At 53.3% G+C, this 13,754-nt stretch overlaps 1 protein-coding gene across 6 annotated transcripts in view; it reads left to right on the top strand.

Annotated features, from left to right (window-relative positions):
• Window positions 1-13,754, top strand: part of NDST1 (N-deacetylase and N-sulfotransferase 1) — a 97,651-nt gene that overhangs the window by 51,711 nt on the left and 32,186 nt on the right. Inside the window, exon 1 of one of the 6 annotated variants that reach the window (XM_075900552.2) lies at window positions 2,701-2,796. The exons of the other annotated variants lie outside the window; for them this stretch is intronic. The gene's annotated coding sequence lies outside the window, so the exon portion shown is untranslated. Of the gene's footprint in view, window positions 1-2,700; window positions 2,797-13,754 lie in introns of those variants that run through there. 6 annotated transcript variants of the gene reach the window in all.

Genomic DNA, 13,754 nt, shown 5'->3' with positions numbered 1-13,754 from the left:
GCCTTAAGGGAAGATGGGAGGCTGGCTGAATGGGGCCACCCCCGGGATTTGGCTGACGTGGAGGAAATGGTTCTGGGCAGGCGCAGGAAAGAAGGTGGCACTTTTGGAGGAGTCTTTGGAACAGGGCTGCTGGGGCAGCATGGCCACAGGGAATATTTTTAGGTGCTTTGGGCAGGCCTGTTGGTGGGAGGGAGGAATTGCCCCCGGTCCTGGTGACTCAAAAGGGCCCAGGGCTTCTGGCCACTGCTACTGCAGCAGTGATGGTACCTGGAGCTTTGGGCTCTTGGAACCATGGCTGGGGCGCCATGTGGTGTGTTCTAGGCGGCACCAAGGGCTGGGAGGGAGGGGCGGTGGCATGCTGCACTGGCCCCACCCCTTCTGCCTGAGGCTCCGCCCCTTCTGGGAGTGTGGAGCCGGGCCTCCCCCCACCTTACCCCGGGGCCCAGTGCGATTGTCAGCTCCCCTGGCTTTGGGCTGTCTCCGTTCCTATCACCGGTGTCCTGGCGATGGTTGAGCTCCTGTGTCACTGTGTGTAAAAGGAAAAGCCAGCGGTCGCCTCTGGTGGCTTGCGGGTCAAGTGCAGACACATGCAGAGCAGACAGGGCAGTCTGGGGGGGAGGAGTCCCCGTGGCTTGCTAATCACGAGGTTCACAAGCGTGTGCGTGTCCTGCCCGCCCACGCTGGCTGAGCCTCGCACAGCGGAGCTCTGCCGTGAGCAGAAGCCTCTCGCTGGCATCCTGCAGGAGCCGTACCACGCTTTCCTCAGCTGGACGTCCTCCTTGCAAGAGGAGCAGCCTCTGGCTCCTCCGACAGCAGCCCCGCACACGGGGCCATGGCGAGTGGCAATAGCATATCGCCAGCGGTGCTGGCTGAGGCTGCAGCATGGCTCCTTGGTGGCAGACTCCTTCTGCCGTCCTCGTCCCGTTCCCCCCAACGCCGATGACCTTCCTAGACCCCTTCTTTCCTCAGTAGCTCTTGACCAACGACCAGGCCTGGGGGAAAGCACAGGCCCCCAGACCCCCCGCCCTGGAGGGTTCCAAAGGTTCTTACGTTTTCCAGCAGGATGTTCGATTGAATCGTGATCGCGCGTTTAAGTATCAGGAGAGGAGCCGAGCAGCCAGGGAGTTCAGTGGCTGTTGTGAGTGCTCGACACTTCGGAAAATCAGGCCCTCTGTCCTCTCCACCCCTCCTTTCCTGGGGATGCTTACTGGTAACCGGCTAACCAGCGCCTGACTTAGCCGGGGGGCTGCTCCAGCATCACAGCGGGGGTTGAGAGGCGCTCCAGCCTCGCTATGCCTGTCACACTGCCAGAGAAACCCCCTTCCCCCACAGTGCAGCCTATCTGGCCCGGTTGGAGCAATCCCCCACCTGTGCCATGCTGTGGGTGGGGGGGGGGCTTGCTCCAGGGTATACCAGTGATTTGGTTAGACACTTGAAACGGGATTTTCATCCCTACACATGACTGTACTGACGGCCTCGTTCATCTGGGGTCTGCCCAGACTACACACGGAGTCCCGTCAGTATGTGGCTGTCTAGCACCTTCAGGGTGCGTGTGTGCGTGCGCGCACTAATCCACCTGTTCCAGGGCCCCTTAATGAGGCTTTATATTGGGGTGGGGAACCTTATTTGGGCCGGGGGCCACTGACCCACAGAAAAATCAGGCGAGGGCCACGCACAAGTGAGAAGCACAAAGGGAAAAAACCCAAACCCTCAGTGACGTGGCCGCTGACTGAGGAGGAGAAAGACCCTCCCCACATTCCCCCTCGCACACCAGAGCCTGGGGGGGCCCCCAGCCTGGTAGATTCTGTGTGCTCCAGCCCTGTGATGGAGCAGCGGGGGGACTGGAGTGCCAGTGTGGGCTCCCCAATGCTGGGGAGCCCCTCAGCTTCGGGGGCCGGATCCAGGCAAGCCAGGGGCCACATCCGGCTCCTGGGCTGAGGCTCCCCACCCCTGTTTTGTACCTGGTCTGACTCGGCCATGGTACGAACTAAACGCACGCAGCGGCAGGTGGGGAGCCGCCCCGTCCCCTCCCGTTACCGGTGAACCTTTCTCACCCCAGCACAAAGTCGGTGTGGAGACACGGTGCACCGCGCAGGGCTGTGGCAAAGCCATGGGACGTCAACTAGAACCAGCAGCTTCATGTTCTCTTGGCTCCTTTTGTCCTGCATGGAGGGCTTGGCTCGCTGTCTCCCTCCACGGGGTTCCCATTCGTGCTGCTCAGGCCAATGGGACACTGGGGTTTTCTTTCCTCTGCCCCCCGCAGACTGTTGACTTAATGCCCCAGTCTCGTCTCTGCCGTAGAAATGACCATGTGGGCATGTGGCCTCGTTGAAAACTGTTGCCACGCTAGGCCCGGCCTTTTCCCCCGGGGAGTGGGCAGCAAGACCTTTGGGGAGAGTTCAGAGCCAGGTGGCGGGGGCACATGGAAACGGCTGCTCCTGGGAGACTGCTTTAGCCTGGCCATGCCTGCTTGCTTCCTTTTCTTTCAGCACGATTTTGCAAGCGACAGTGGCTCTGGCTAGAGGGGAGTAACTCTGAGCAGGGTGTGAGTGGCAGGCAAGGGGGTGGCGGCGGCAGCTTTTCAGTCGTTTTGTTTCATTTCTCACAAAACCGGGCGAGTTTTCTGTCTCTGCCATCAGTAGTTTTCCACTCCCCGCCTCTCCCCCCCCCAATCCCTTTAACCCGTGTGTGGCACATCCCCCACCCCTTTTCGCTTACCGCGAGCCTGAGTCAAAGCAGCGATCTTCCCTGGGAGAGCACTTGCCCCAGATTGCGAGGGAAGGAGACAAAGCAGGAGTGAGTTGGGAGCTGCTGTGTTAATGTTTCATGATGACTGGCACACTGACATTGGCTGGCAGTGCTTGGGGGCAGGGAGGGGATGCCTGGAAAGCCGGTTTGACGGTAATGCTGTTTGTCAGGGCGCTCGGATCAGGAGTAGCCGTGTTAAATACGGTGGCGAGCCGCCAGCCTTCCAGGTACCAAATCGGGGCATCGTGTAAGGTGGTTTCCTGCATGCTGGGTTGTGTATAGCGGGGGAGGGGTGATTTTTTTTTTTTCCCATTTAATTCAACTTTCTGGCTCTTTGCTCTCGCTTTATAATCTCCCCTGGAGAAAAACTCCGCTGCATTATGAAGAGTTGTATACTCAGGCTGTGGAGCTGTAAAGACGAGAGATTTCCTGCCCGGGGATCAGTAATGTTTGGGGAGGTGGGTGTGGTACCCACATGCCCGTGCTGAGCAAGGCAGAGGAGAGGGATACGATCACTGGGCATTGAATGGATGTCTACTCAGAGGATGAACGGGAAATAGCTTTGTTACTTCTTTCCACAGCAGCGTGCGTAATCCAGGTCCCGACGTTGGGTGTCTGTTACAAACCTACCAGATGTCTGAAATTTTAATGTCCCTGGGGTTTGATCCCCATAGATAATATTTAGATCCTAATTTTTGACCATGTGTAATTTAATAACCAGCTGCTGTTGAGAAGGACCTGCTAACCTAATTTTTTAAAACAGTTCAAGTATTTTCAGGTGCTGCGCTGACCTGAGTGTCCGCCTGCCGGCTCTTGCAGTTGTAAAACCACCATTTCCCTTTAAAAAAAAAAAAAGTTTTCTTCTTCCCTGCCATGTGACAAAGACCCAAACACACAGGAGACACCGACTAGACCAAAATGTTGTCACATACACAGAGTAAACCCATGGGCAGAGATATTTGGTATTCATTTAATCTCTCGCTAAGTACTTTTATGGGTTACAAGACATAGCAGCTAGTCAAATTTTGCAGAGGAGGGCGACTTTGTCGCTTTAGGGTGACTTGCAGCCCCTTGAAATCAATATCAGAATTCCCATGGACTTTAGTGGGGGTCAGGATTTCACCCTGGCAATCCTTGGGAATTCTGCAGTGGCAAGCTATTTAAACGCCAGCTGACTGACGGTCAGGCATAGCTTCATTGCGAGGTTTGGCAGACCGGGCGACTGCGCCTTCGCGGACCTCGATCTGGGTCTGATCATCTGTGTTTAGAGCAGGGTTGTAAAATCCTCTTTAAAAAGTTAACTAGTGAAACGTTCCATTTAACTGGTTAACCTGGATCCCTCGGGTGGGAGAGCCGCTTCAGGTTGGAGTGGGCCCCCCGTCTGTGTCACAATGGGCCAGGTTGGCGTGGCCCCCTGCCCACAGCGGGCACAGTAGGCGGGGCCGGATTGGAGAACCCCCCCATGATGCCACGTGGTGGGCCCGGTTGGGCTGGCGTAGTGCCCCACGATGCAGGTGGAGGGGCTGCTCTATCCCAGCTGGGCCCATCATACTATGGGGTGCTCCGGGCAAACCAGGCTGGGCCCACCATGCCATGCGGCAGGCAGGGCGCTCCCCCTGTTTAGGGGGTGGGGGGGCACTGTACGGATGATGCTTCCTGGTAACCAGTTAACCCTTTACTCCCAAGTGTATAGACAGCCCGGTAATTGGTTTATTAAATCCAGTGTCCCATTTGACGAGCTTACTCTTGCGTCTAGCCAACCAGCTTGTTTTTAGCAGGCACGCCTGCGTAGGGCTTCCGTCCTCCCCAGCTGTCAACCGCAGGCCGGCTGTGTCGACAGGAGCCAGACTCTCGCTTCCTGAGGCCTTGCCGAAGTTAGGCAAATCGTGCTCCGTCATTCGCCACCACCGCTGCCTGTCCATCAGCAGGGAAAGCCATGGGGTAAGCAGGCAGTAGATCGCGGCGTGCTAACCCATCAGGGCTCTGTCACTGCTTCACTCTTCACCCCCTGCAGAGAAGTGAGTCCAAGTGTTGCCCTTCCAGATGAATGGATAGAGCAGGGTTCTTGTCTATTTTGGAGCACTCTGGCTGGTTCGGAGGACCAGCGCTGGCCACGGTTTGGGAACAGAGGCCCCATTCACATGCCTGTCTGTGGCTGCCCCTCTGCGGTGGCAGGCTGCCTCTGGAAGTGGGGCATGAGCACAGTCACAATGTGGCAGCTTCCATGGGGAGGAGCAGAAGGAGATTGAAAGAGCAGCTGTGGAGGCTGGTTTTAGCACCGGTGGAATTGTGGGAACCTCGACGGTCCCTTTTCAAAGAGCCCGTCCCCTCCTGTGTCGCGTACTGTTCTGACTCCCTGCCCCAGGGGGAAATGTGCTGGAGGATAGTGGAGGAGAGAGGAGGTGCTTTATGAAGGGCACCCAGCCTCTGTAAACCAGCCAAGGCCCTTTGGACTCCCGTCTCCTGCCAGAATAGTCCATCCCATGGAGCCTGCACACTCCGGCACGTGTGTTCTGCAGCCCCTCGGGGGCTTGGAAAAGCTCACTAGGGCATTCAGTGGGGAGTTGCCGCTGTGTCCTTGCCGCCATTGCTACTTTATTCTGGAGGGCCGTGCCGAGCTGGACGCCTGCCTGTTCCGCTCGGCACCACAGGGACCAGAGAACACGTTCCAGGCAGTGACTTGAAGAGGCCCAAAGTTGAATCCGACTTTCTGCTTTAGTGGCAAACCGCAGACCTGAAGTTTTGAGTGGAACTAATTTGTGTCAAGGGAAAAGGCCTCTCGACATGTGCAACTATTTTCCGCTGCTCCAGAGGAGGCGGGGAGGTGGAAAAAACAAATCTTGAACTGTCCCAGTGTTGCTCAGCCCGGAATCCGACTGCCTTTCGCTGGTGATTTTCTGTCCCTGTCGCTGGGCCTGTGGAAATTCCATAAGGGAGGTTTCGGTTCCCTTTTCCACAAGGTACCAACAGCAGCAGCCCATTGGATTGAGTTTTGGCTGCACCGAGGCCCCTATCTCAGCAGAGGCTCTGTTGCGCCAGGTACAGTACAAACGCAGCGAGATGGGCCCCTGCGACAAAGAGCTCACAAGCTAAATAGACAAGACCAGGAGTGGGGAGGGGAAACTGAGGCACAGCGTGGAAAATGGCTTGACCAGGGTCACCCAGCAGGCCAGTGGCAGAGACCTGCAGCTCCGCTCAGCTTGGAGAGCATTCTCATTGGCTTCTATGGGGACAGCCAGTACTCACGCCTCTGAAAACCAGGCCTCAGGGTCTTACATGAGGCATCTGCAATCCAGAGGCATTGAACATTCATGGGCTTGTTTGAAAATGCAATTCCCCCGGCCTCAGAGGCAGAACCAGGAATAGAGCCCAGTTTGCTTAACTCCCAGTTACGTGGTACCTTGAAAGACCTGCCGGGGGAAGCCAATGGGCTATGTGGAGAATTCTGCTCTCACTTGCCCCCATATACCTGAGAGCCAGTCTGGCCTCATGTAGCTAGCCAACCGCTTGTGAGGTTCGATGACCAGCCCAGTGCCTCTACCCCGGGATGGGCCAGATACGGCCACCAAGCCTTTCAACCTGCTTGTGGCCCAGCCCACTGGACCCATAGGCAGGGAGCAGCTCCAGAGCTCAGAGCAGCTGGCTGCTCTATCTGCCTTTCTGCACTTTGCATGCTTCGCACCCCCTCCTTTACCCTCACAGATCCCACACTCTCTCCTGAACCCGAATCCCAAGCTCCCTTCTGCACCCATCCTCTGTCCCAGATCCTGCACCGCCTCCATAGAAAAGTGCGGACCGTGACCACTTACCCAAGCCTTGGAGTGACCCTCCCGATAAAAAATGATTGCCCACCCCTGCTCTAGCCAGCGACTTGGGAGGAGCCTTAGGAAAGCGGCCTTGTGTGTGTATGTGCCATGAAGGGATGGAAAATTCCGCTAAGGAAGCAGCTGTCAATGCCCAGAGTCCAGTGTCTGATTGTTACAAACAGTGAATTAAAAACCAAACAAGTTCTTAAAGCGCTGTGCGGTAATGAGCGCTCCTTCTGAAAGCCCTGGCTGATTTGAATGCAGCCCTTCCTCGCACCCCCCTTCCCCTGTCTCTCTTACAGGTGATTAAAAACAAATGCATAATCTCTTCCTGTCAGTAACTGTCTCCTTTTCTGCCTCTCTATGCATCCACATTAAATCTGTTGGCTGTCACTTCCCAGCCGGTAGCCATGGGAACTCTGATGTCACTAACGAGGACTTGTGACTTTATTCCGTGCAGGAGGAACATGGGTGACGGCAGGAGGAGGCTGGTTGGAATGGTACCATCTTGCATGAGGAAAGAAATAAGAAACCGAGGAGGAATCGCTGGCGGGTTTTGTGACTTGATAAATGGTTCCATCTCTCTCTCTCTCTAGCTCTCTCTCGGGGGATCAATATAGAGCTAGAGATTGTGTGTGTACGTACGTACGTTTTCCCATCCGCATCCAGTGCTGCTGGACTTTGTTTGCCAGGAGTGAGGGAGGTGAATGGTTAACTAATGTCTGATAAGCACATGGGAGATTAAAAGTGCTAAGTATTATTATTGTGCTTCTGCGGAGGAATTTGTTCAAACGTGGCAGCACTCTTGTTACTCAAACAGCTGTCGCCCTGGGAAACCCTGTCTCACTGGCTGAATGGAGCTGCTAAGCGGAAGTTGCTGAGCTGTGCTTAAGGGACTGAGCTCTGTTGTGTGCGTTTATAGCCGCGTGGCCTCCTGTCGATCCGACCCAAAGTGTGCACCCCTGAGGGCTGGCACTCAGCTTCTCTGTGCCAGGGACGTGTGGGGCTTACACACTGATCAAAAGACAAGACCCCTGCTCCGAAGAGGCTTCGGCCTAAACACGAGGCCGGCAGGAAGCATGGGAGCCTAGAGATCGGCTGCGAACAGGTTGTCCGTGTCTGGTTCGTCCAGCTTTGGGAAGATGAAAATGTATGTGGCAACGCTGTCCGTGGGGACCCACGAGGTGAGAACGGCAGCTGGGCACACCGACCTGCCGTGCCTCGTCTGTCCTGGACCACACGTTGCACGGTGAAGCGGGATGAGCAGCAGGTGGCCTGGCCCCTGGCAAAGCCGCACTCTCAATGTTTCCTCACCGGTGTGTCTGGGGCGCGTGTCCTGGGGTTCTTTATCTGAGATGCTGTAGGACGGGGGTTCTCAAACTGGGTCCCGGGATCCCTCGGAGGGTTGCATGGTTACTGAATGGGGGGGTTGCAAACGGTCAACCTCCACCCCAGGCCCCCGCTTTGCCTCCAGCTTTTATCAAAAAGTGTTTTCAGTTGGTAAGGGGGGGGACTTGCTCTGTGAAAGGGGTCCCGCCAGTACTAAAGTTTGAGAACCCCCGCTGTAGGGTTCTTCCCTGTCGGTTGTGGGAACACTTGACTGTCCTTGGGGGGAATTGTGGGAAGGCGCTGGAGGACTGTCGCTGTTGGAGTGGCCTTTGTGCCTGCAGTCTTTGCTGCAAAGTGAGTGGGCTCCAGCCCAAATTAAAGCAGAGTCCGGCTTCTCACTAACGGCACCCCGCTAGCCAGGTCAGCTAGCCCAGGCTTAACACTCCACCGCCACCCCAAAGTCAGAGACTTTTCGTTGTGGATGAATGATGGGGGGGGGTAAGGGCTTTGGTAACAGTGCGGTAGAAACGCCCCCTAAGCGCGAGCACTCGGTGGCACTCCACAGCTGCCTGATGGTGTCTGGCGTAGAACAGGCACTCACCCACAGGACTGGGAAGCGGCTGAATTTGGATCCGAGTTTTGCATTGTCAAGGCTGGCGAGAGACACTCCGGGCTTGTGGTTTCTTCCAAATGATCCCAGACTTGACACAGGCTCTGTTGCACAGCAGGGATGGTGACCAGCTGTGTCCTTGCTGGCTCTCCTCCTGCAAGAAGTGACCTAGCGCTCCAGCCCCGAAGAAATGGGGCGTTGCCCTTCTCATGAAAAAGGGTAATGATCCATTGCTCGGTGCATCTGCCGTCCTCCCCTCTCGCCTGCCCCTTCCTCACCAGTTTGCACGGCAGAGAAGAGGAGGGTGGTTGTGGTGCAGGGCGGGTACAGTTGTGTTTCCTAATCGTGTGGTGTTGCCATGGTATCTCTGTGGCCACAGGAGCATTTCATTCATTAGCATCAGCACCTTGTCAGGGGCGCTGAGTCTGAAGACAGCTTAGGCTAACTGAGGCAGGACTGAGCACTGGCGGGCTGAGGCCTGGAGGTTTCTAGAACACGTAAGCTGGGTAGAGAGAGAGAGTGATGCGACTACTTGGCCTTTCTTCTGCCCTTCTGGGGTGCAGAGGGACCGGCATGCTGCATTGTCATTTAGGAGTAGTGGGCGATAGGAAGATCTCCCAGGTGTGAAATGGGATTGCCAAGGCCAGGTCTACACTAGACCCGGCAGCTCTGCTTAAGGTACACAGCTCTATCTCAGCAGAATACGTAGCTGGGGTCAGCTTACCTTAAGCCGAGCTTAGCCGCATCCCTCCAGCAGGAGGCCGATGGGAGCAAATGCTTCCGTCAGCTTGCCTTGCTCCTCGCAGAAGCAGGAGTTCTTGCGGGGGCACCCTCTGAGTTTGATTTAGCATGTCTTAACTAGACTTGCTAAATCAAAGTCCAGCAAATTGATCACAGGAGTGGCGCGATCTTCCCCAGAGTGAAGATGTGGCCTAATACAGAAATAGATGGTTTAATAACAGCTATGACTGTAACATGAGTAGGGGAATCAGAGATAGAAATGATTATATAGAAGAGCAGAAAAGGGAGGTCTGCAGAGAATTCTGTTGGCTCAGGGTAATGGTGGCTTACTTCTGGGGTGTCTGAGTGTGAGGTTTTGATACCGGGGTTCTTTTTAACCACATAGGCTGTTTTGTTTACTTGTGTGGGTATAATCTGTAGATAGCCATTATGAATAAGAAGATTTTACAACTACTCGAGAGATCTTGGAAGCATTGTGGTTAGTTCTTGAAAACAGCCACTCAATGTGCAGCGGCAGTCAAAGAAGCAAATAGAATGTTAGGAATCATTTAAAAAAGGGATAGAGAATAAGACCGAAAATATCTTATTGCCTCTGTATAAAACCATGGCACGCCCACATCTTGAATACTGTGTACAGATGTGGTCGCCTCATCTCAAAAAAGATATCTTGGTGTTGGAAAAGGTTCAGAAAAGGGCAACAAATGATGAGGGGTTTGGAATGGGTCCCATATGAAGGGAGATTAAAAAGACTTGGACTTTTCAGCTTAGAAAAGAGGAGACGGGGGGGGGGGGGGTATGATAGAGGTCTATAAAATCATGATTGGTATGGAAAAAAGTGAATAAGGAATAGTTATTTACTTGTTCCCATAATATAAGAACTAAGGGTCACCAAATTAAATTAGTAGGTAGCAGGTTTAAAACAAACAAAAAGGGAAGTTTTTCTTCACCCAAGGCACAGTCAACCTTTGGAACTCCTTGCCAGAGGATGTTGTGAAGACCAGGACTTTAACAGGGTTCAAAAAAGAGCTAGAAAAATTCATGGATCTTAGTTCCATCAATGGCTATTAGCCAGGATGGGTAAGAATGGTGTCTTTAGCTCCTTTTTGTCTGGAAATGGGTGACTGGGGAGGGATCACATGATTATAACCTGTTGTGTTTACTCCCTCTGGGGATTCTGGCATTGGCCACTATTGGCAGACAGGTTACTGGACTAGATGGACCTTTGATCTGAGTCAGTATGACCGTTCTTATGATTTATAGTCAGAGAACGATTGAGGCAGAACAGACATCTCTGGTGAGAATTGCACCGCGGTAGTCAATTAGCATTTCTCACAGGTCTCATTCCTGTATGTTCAGATGACTGGACTGAATAAGGTCGCATGCGATGGCTCCCCAAAATGTTGTTTGTTCTCCCTGGCTTGCATGTGGGTGGGGGGGGAGGGGAGTGGTTGGTTTTCTGCAGGGATCAACTGTATGTATAACTCAAAATGCCAGCTTAAAATAACAGGAGAGCGTGCACTGCATATGCTTTTGTTTTCCTTGCACAGAGATGAAGGGCAAGGATGATCTGCTGATCTTGCTTGTCTGTTACAGACAGAGTTGGCAGAATTCAAATTTTTGAGCTAAAAATAGGAGACACTTTTCACAAAAAAGTTTGAAAATTGTTTGTTTTATGATCAGCTGGGATTACAAGTCACTGGTAGCTTTCTCATTGCCTGACAGAGAAGCCTCAGGTGACAAATTCCTAAATAGGATGCTAGGAATTATTAGGAAAGGGATAGAAAATAAGACCCGGAATATCTTACTGCCCCTGTATAAAACTATGGTACGCCCACATCTTGAATACTGTGTACAGATGTGGTCTCCTCACCTCAAAAAAGAGATTTTGGCCTTGGAAAGGGTTCAGAAAAGGGCAACTAAAATGATTAGGGGTTTGGAACGGGTCCCATATGAGGAGAGGTTAAAACGACTGGGACTTTTCAGTTTAGAGAAGAGGAGACTGAGGGGGGATATGATAGAGGTCTATAAAATCATGAGTGGTGTGGAGAGGGCGGATAAAGAAAAGTTATTTATTAGTTCCCTAAATAGAAGAACTAGAGGACACCAAATGAAATTAATGGGTAGCAGGTTTAAAACTAATAAAAGAAAGTTCTTCTTTGCACAGCGTGTAGTCAACCTGTGGAACTCCTTGCCAGAGGAGGCTGTGAAGGCTAGGACTATAATAGAAATTATCTAGTTTAAAGAGAAGCTAGATAATTTCATGGAGGTTAGGTCCATAAAAGGGGGGTATTAGCCAGGGGATAAAATGGTGTCCTTGGCCTCTGTTTGTCAGATGCTGGAGAGAGATGGCAGAAGACAAATTGCTTGATCGTGTCTTCAGTCCACCCTCTCTGGGGCACTTGGTGCTGGCCACTGTCGACAGACAGGATACTGGGCTAGAAGGACCTTTGGTCTGACCCAGTACGGCCGTTCTTATGTTCTTATATTCTAACTGTGAATTTTCCCACAGTTCAGGTGTGTTTGACTCAGACCTCTCTCTAGATCTGTTAGGTCAGGCCTACTTTACAGGGGAAGGTCAAATCAAGATATGCAACTCCAGTTACATTAATTACGTAGCTGGAGTCAAGGTACCTTGATTCTAATTTCTCCACTGTCCCCCATAGTGGGAGGCCAACCGGAACAAACATTCCCATTGGCTTCCCTTACTCCTCGCAGGAGCAGGAGTACCAGCTGCTGATAGGGGCACCCTCTGAATTCGATTTAGCGGGTCTTAACTAGACCCGCTAAATCGAACTCCGGCAGATCGATTATGACAGCGTCGTTCTTCCCTAGAGTGAAGATGTGGCCTTAGCCTGTATCTGTATCAGTCTGGACTGGGAGTCTGTTGCAGAGGCTCACCCTGGCTAACTTACTGCCTCCCTTCAACTCTGTTCACGAGTGTGAACGTTCAACTCTAGGGATGTATGGGCTTCTGCCCTGCTTGGGAGAAATGGCAAAAGGCAAGGGAGGCGGGGCATAGGCTGAGGCCGGGGTGGAGTGAAAGACCTTAGGAGCTGGGTGAGCAGAGCCAGCTTTCTCCGAACCCGAGTCGTGCACCCCAACGGCTCTGAGCTGCATTAGGAACTCCGGCAGTTATCTGAAGTCTTGAGGATCGCCATATGCTCAGCATGACGGCTGCGCTGGGCAAGGAGACCAAGAGACGGAGCGGGGACAGGTAGGGGGCATGGAAATGTGAATGGGGAAAGCCTCATTTCTCTCGAAAGTGAGTTATAATTGGGAAGGGTGGCAAAGGAGTGTCCCTCATTGCTTAGGGGGCAGGGACTTCTCCCTTTTCTTTTCTCCCAGCTTGGCTCTCTTGCCAATCGCTCTGCTCTGCGGCTGGAGCCAAGCTGCTGGGGGTGGGGGAGGAGGGGGAGACACAATTCCATTTATTTTGGCTTCTCCTGAATTGCCAGGGCACCTGTGATTTCATCAGCGCTTGGGGCTCCATTCTGGTCAGTTTCTGACTCCGGTTTCGTGGAAGGTGGTGTGGCTTTGGCTCCCTGAGATCCATGCTGCCTGCTTCCTGATGGGTAGGGAAATCCAGGCGGGTGCCACTTTCACACTGGGAAGCCTGGTGAGGGGGTGGGAGTTGCTTTGTTTTACACCCTTAGCTGCTTAGCCCGCTCCTCTCGTCTTGACGCCTTGGGATGCAAGTCCCACTCGATCCTGCTTGCTGGGCTGGACCCCGGGTTGATGTGTAAGAAGTGGGGGGAGGATCCCCATTGGTAGGTGGATGGAGGGGGGGGGGTATTCTGCACGCAGGACGTGATAGGCAGCAGGTTTAAAACAAAAAAGAAAGTTTTTCTTTACTCAGCACACAGTCAACCTGTGGAACTCCTTGCCAGAGGATGTGGTGAAAGCTAGAACTTTAACAGGGTTCAAAAAAGTGCTAGATAGATTCATGGAGGTTAGGTCCATCAGTGGCTATTAGCCAGGATGTGTAGGAATGCTGTCCCTAGCTTCTGTTTCTCTGGAGACAGGGGAGGGAGCTCATGAGGATTACCTGTTGTGATTCCTCCCTCTGGGGCATCTGGTATTGGCCACTGTCGCAGGACACTGGGCTACATGAACCTTTGGTTTTACTCAGTACGGCCGCTCTTATAGAGCAGTAGGTATCACGCTATCCAAGCTAGCTGTGCTATAGCTAGATCAGAACTAGCTGGAGGCAGTGCAACGGGCTGGGCTACATGGGGCAGGTGCATGGCCTCACACAAGCTGGCTTTGGTCTGTGCCTCTGCGGGCTGCAGTCACGCCTCCTGATACAGTGTAACCAGTCCAGACAGCGCCTGGGAGCATGCAATATGTCGGGACGGGGGCTGTATGTAGCTTCCCCTCTGACTGGCCCCGAGGCTACGGCAATAGCGGGTCTGTGCTCGCCTGGCTCCATGCAAAGGCAGGAGTGACGGGATTACCCAGCAAATTCGCAACGTCTAATCCGTGTTACTTCCCAGTCGGCCAAACTTAATCCTGTTATTTCT

Source organism: Pelodiscus sinensis, chromosome 16 (assembly GCF_052426305.1).
Source record: "Pelodiscus sinensis isolate ZL-2025 chromosome 16, ASM5242630v1, whole genome shotgun sequence".
NCBI lineage: Eukaryota > Metazoa > Chordata > Testudines > Trionychidae > Pelodiscus > Pelodiscus sinensis.
Note: the sequence above shows the minus strand (reverse complement) of the source record. Positions and strands in the feature narration are given on the sequence as shown.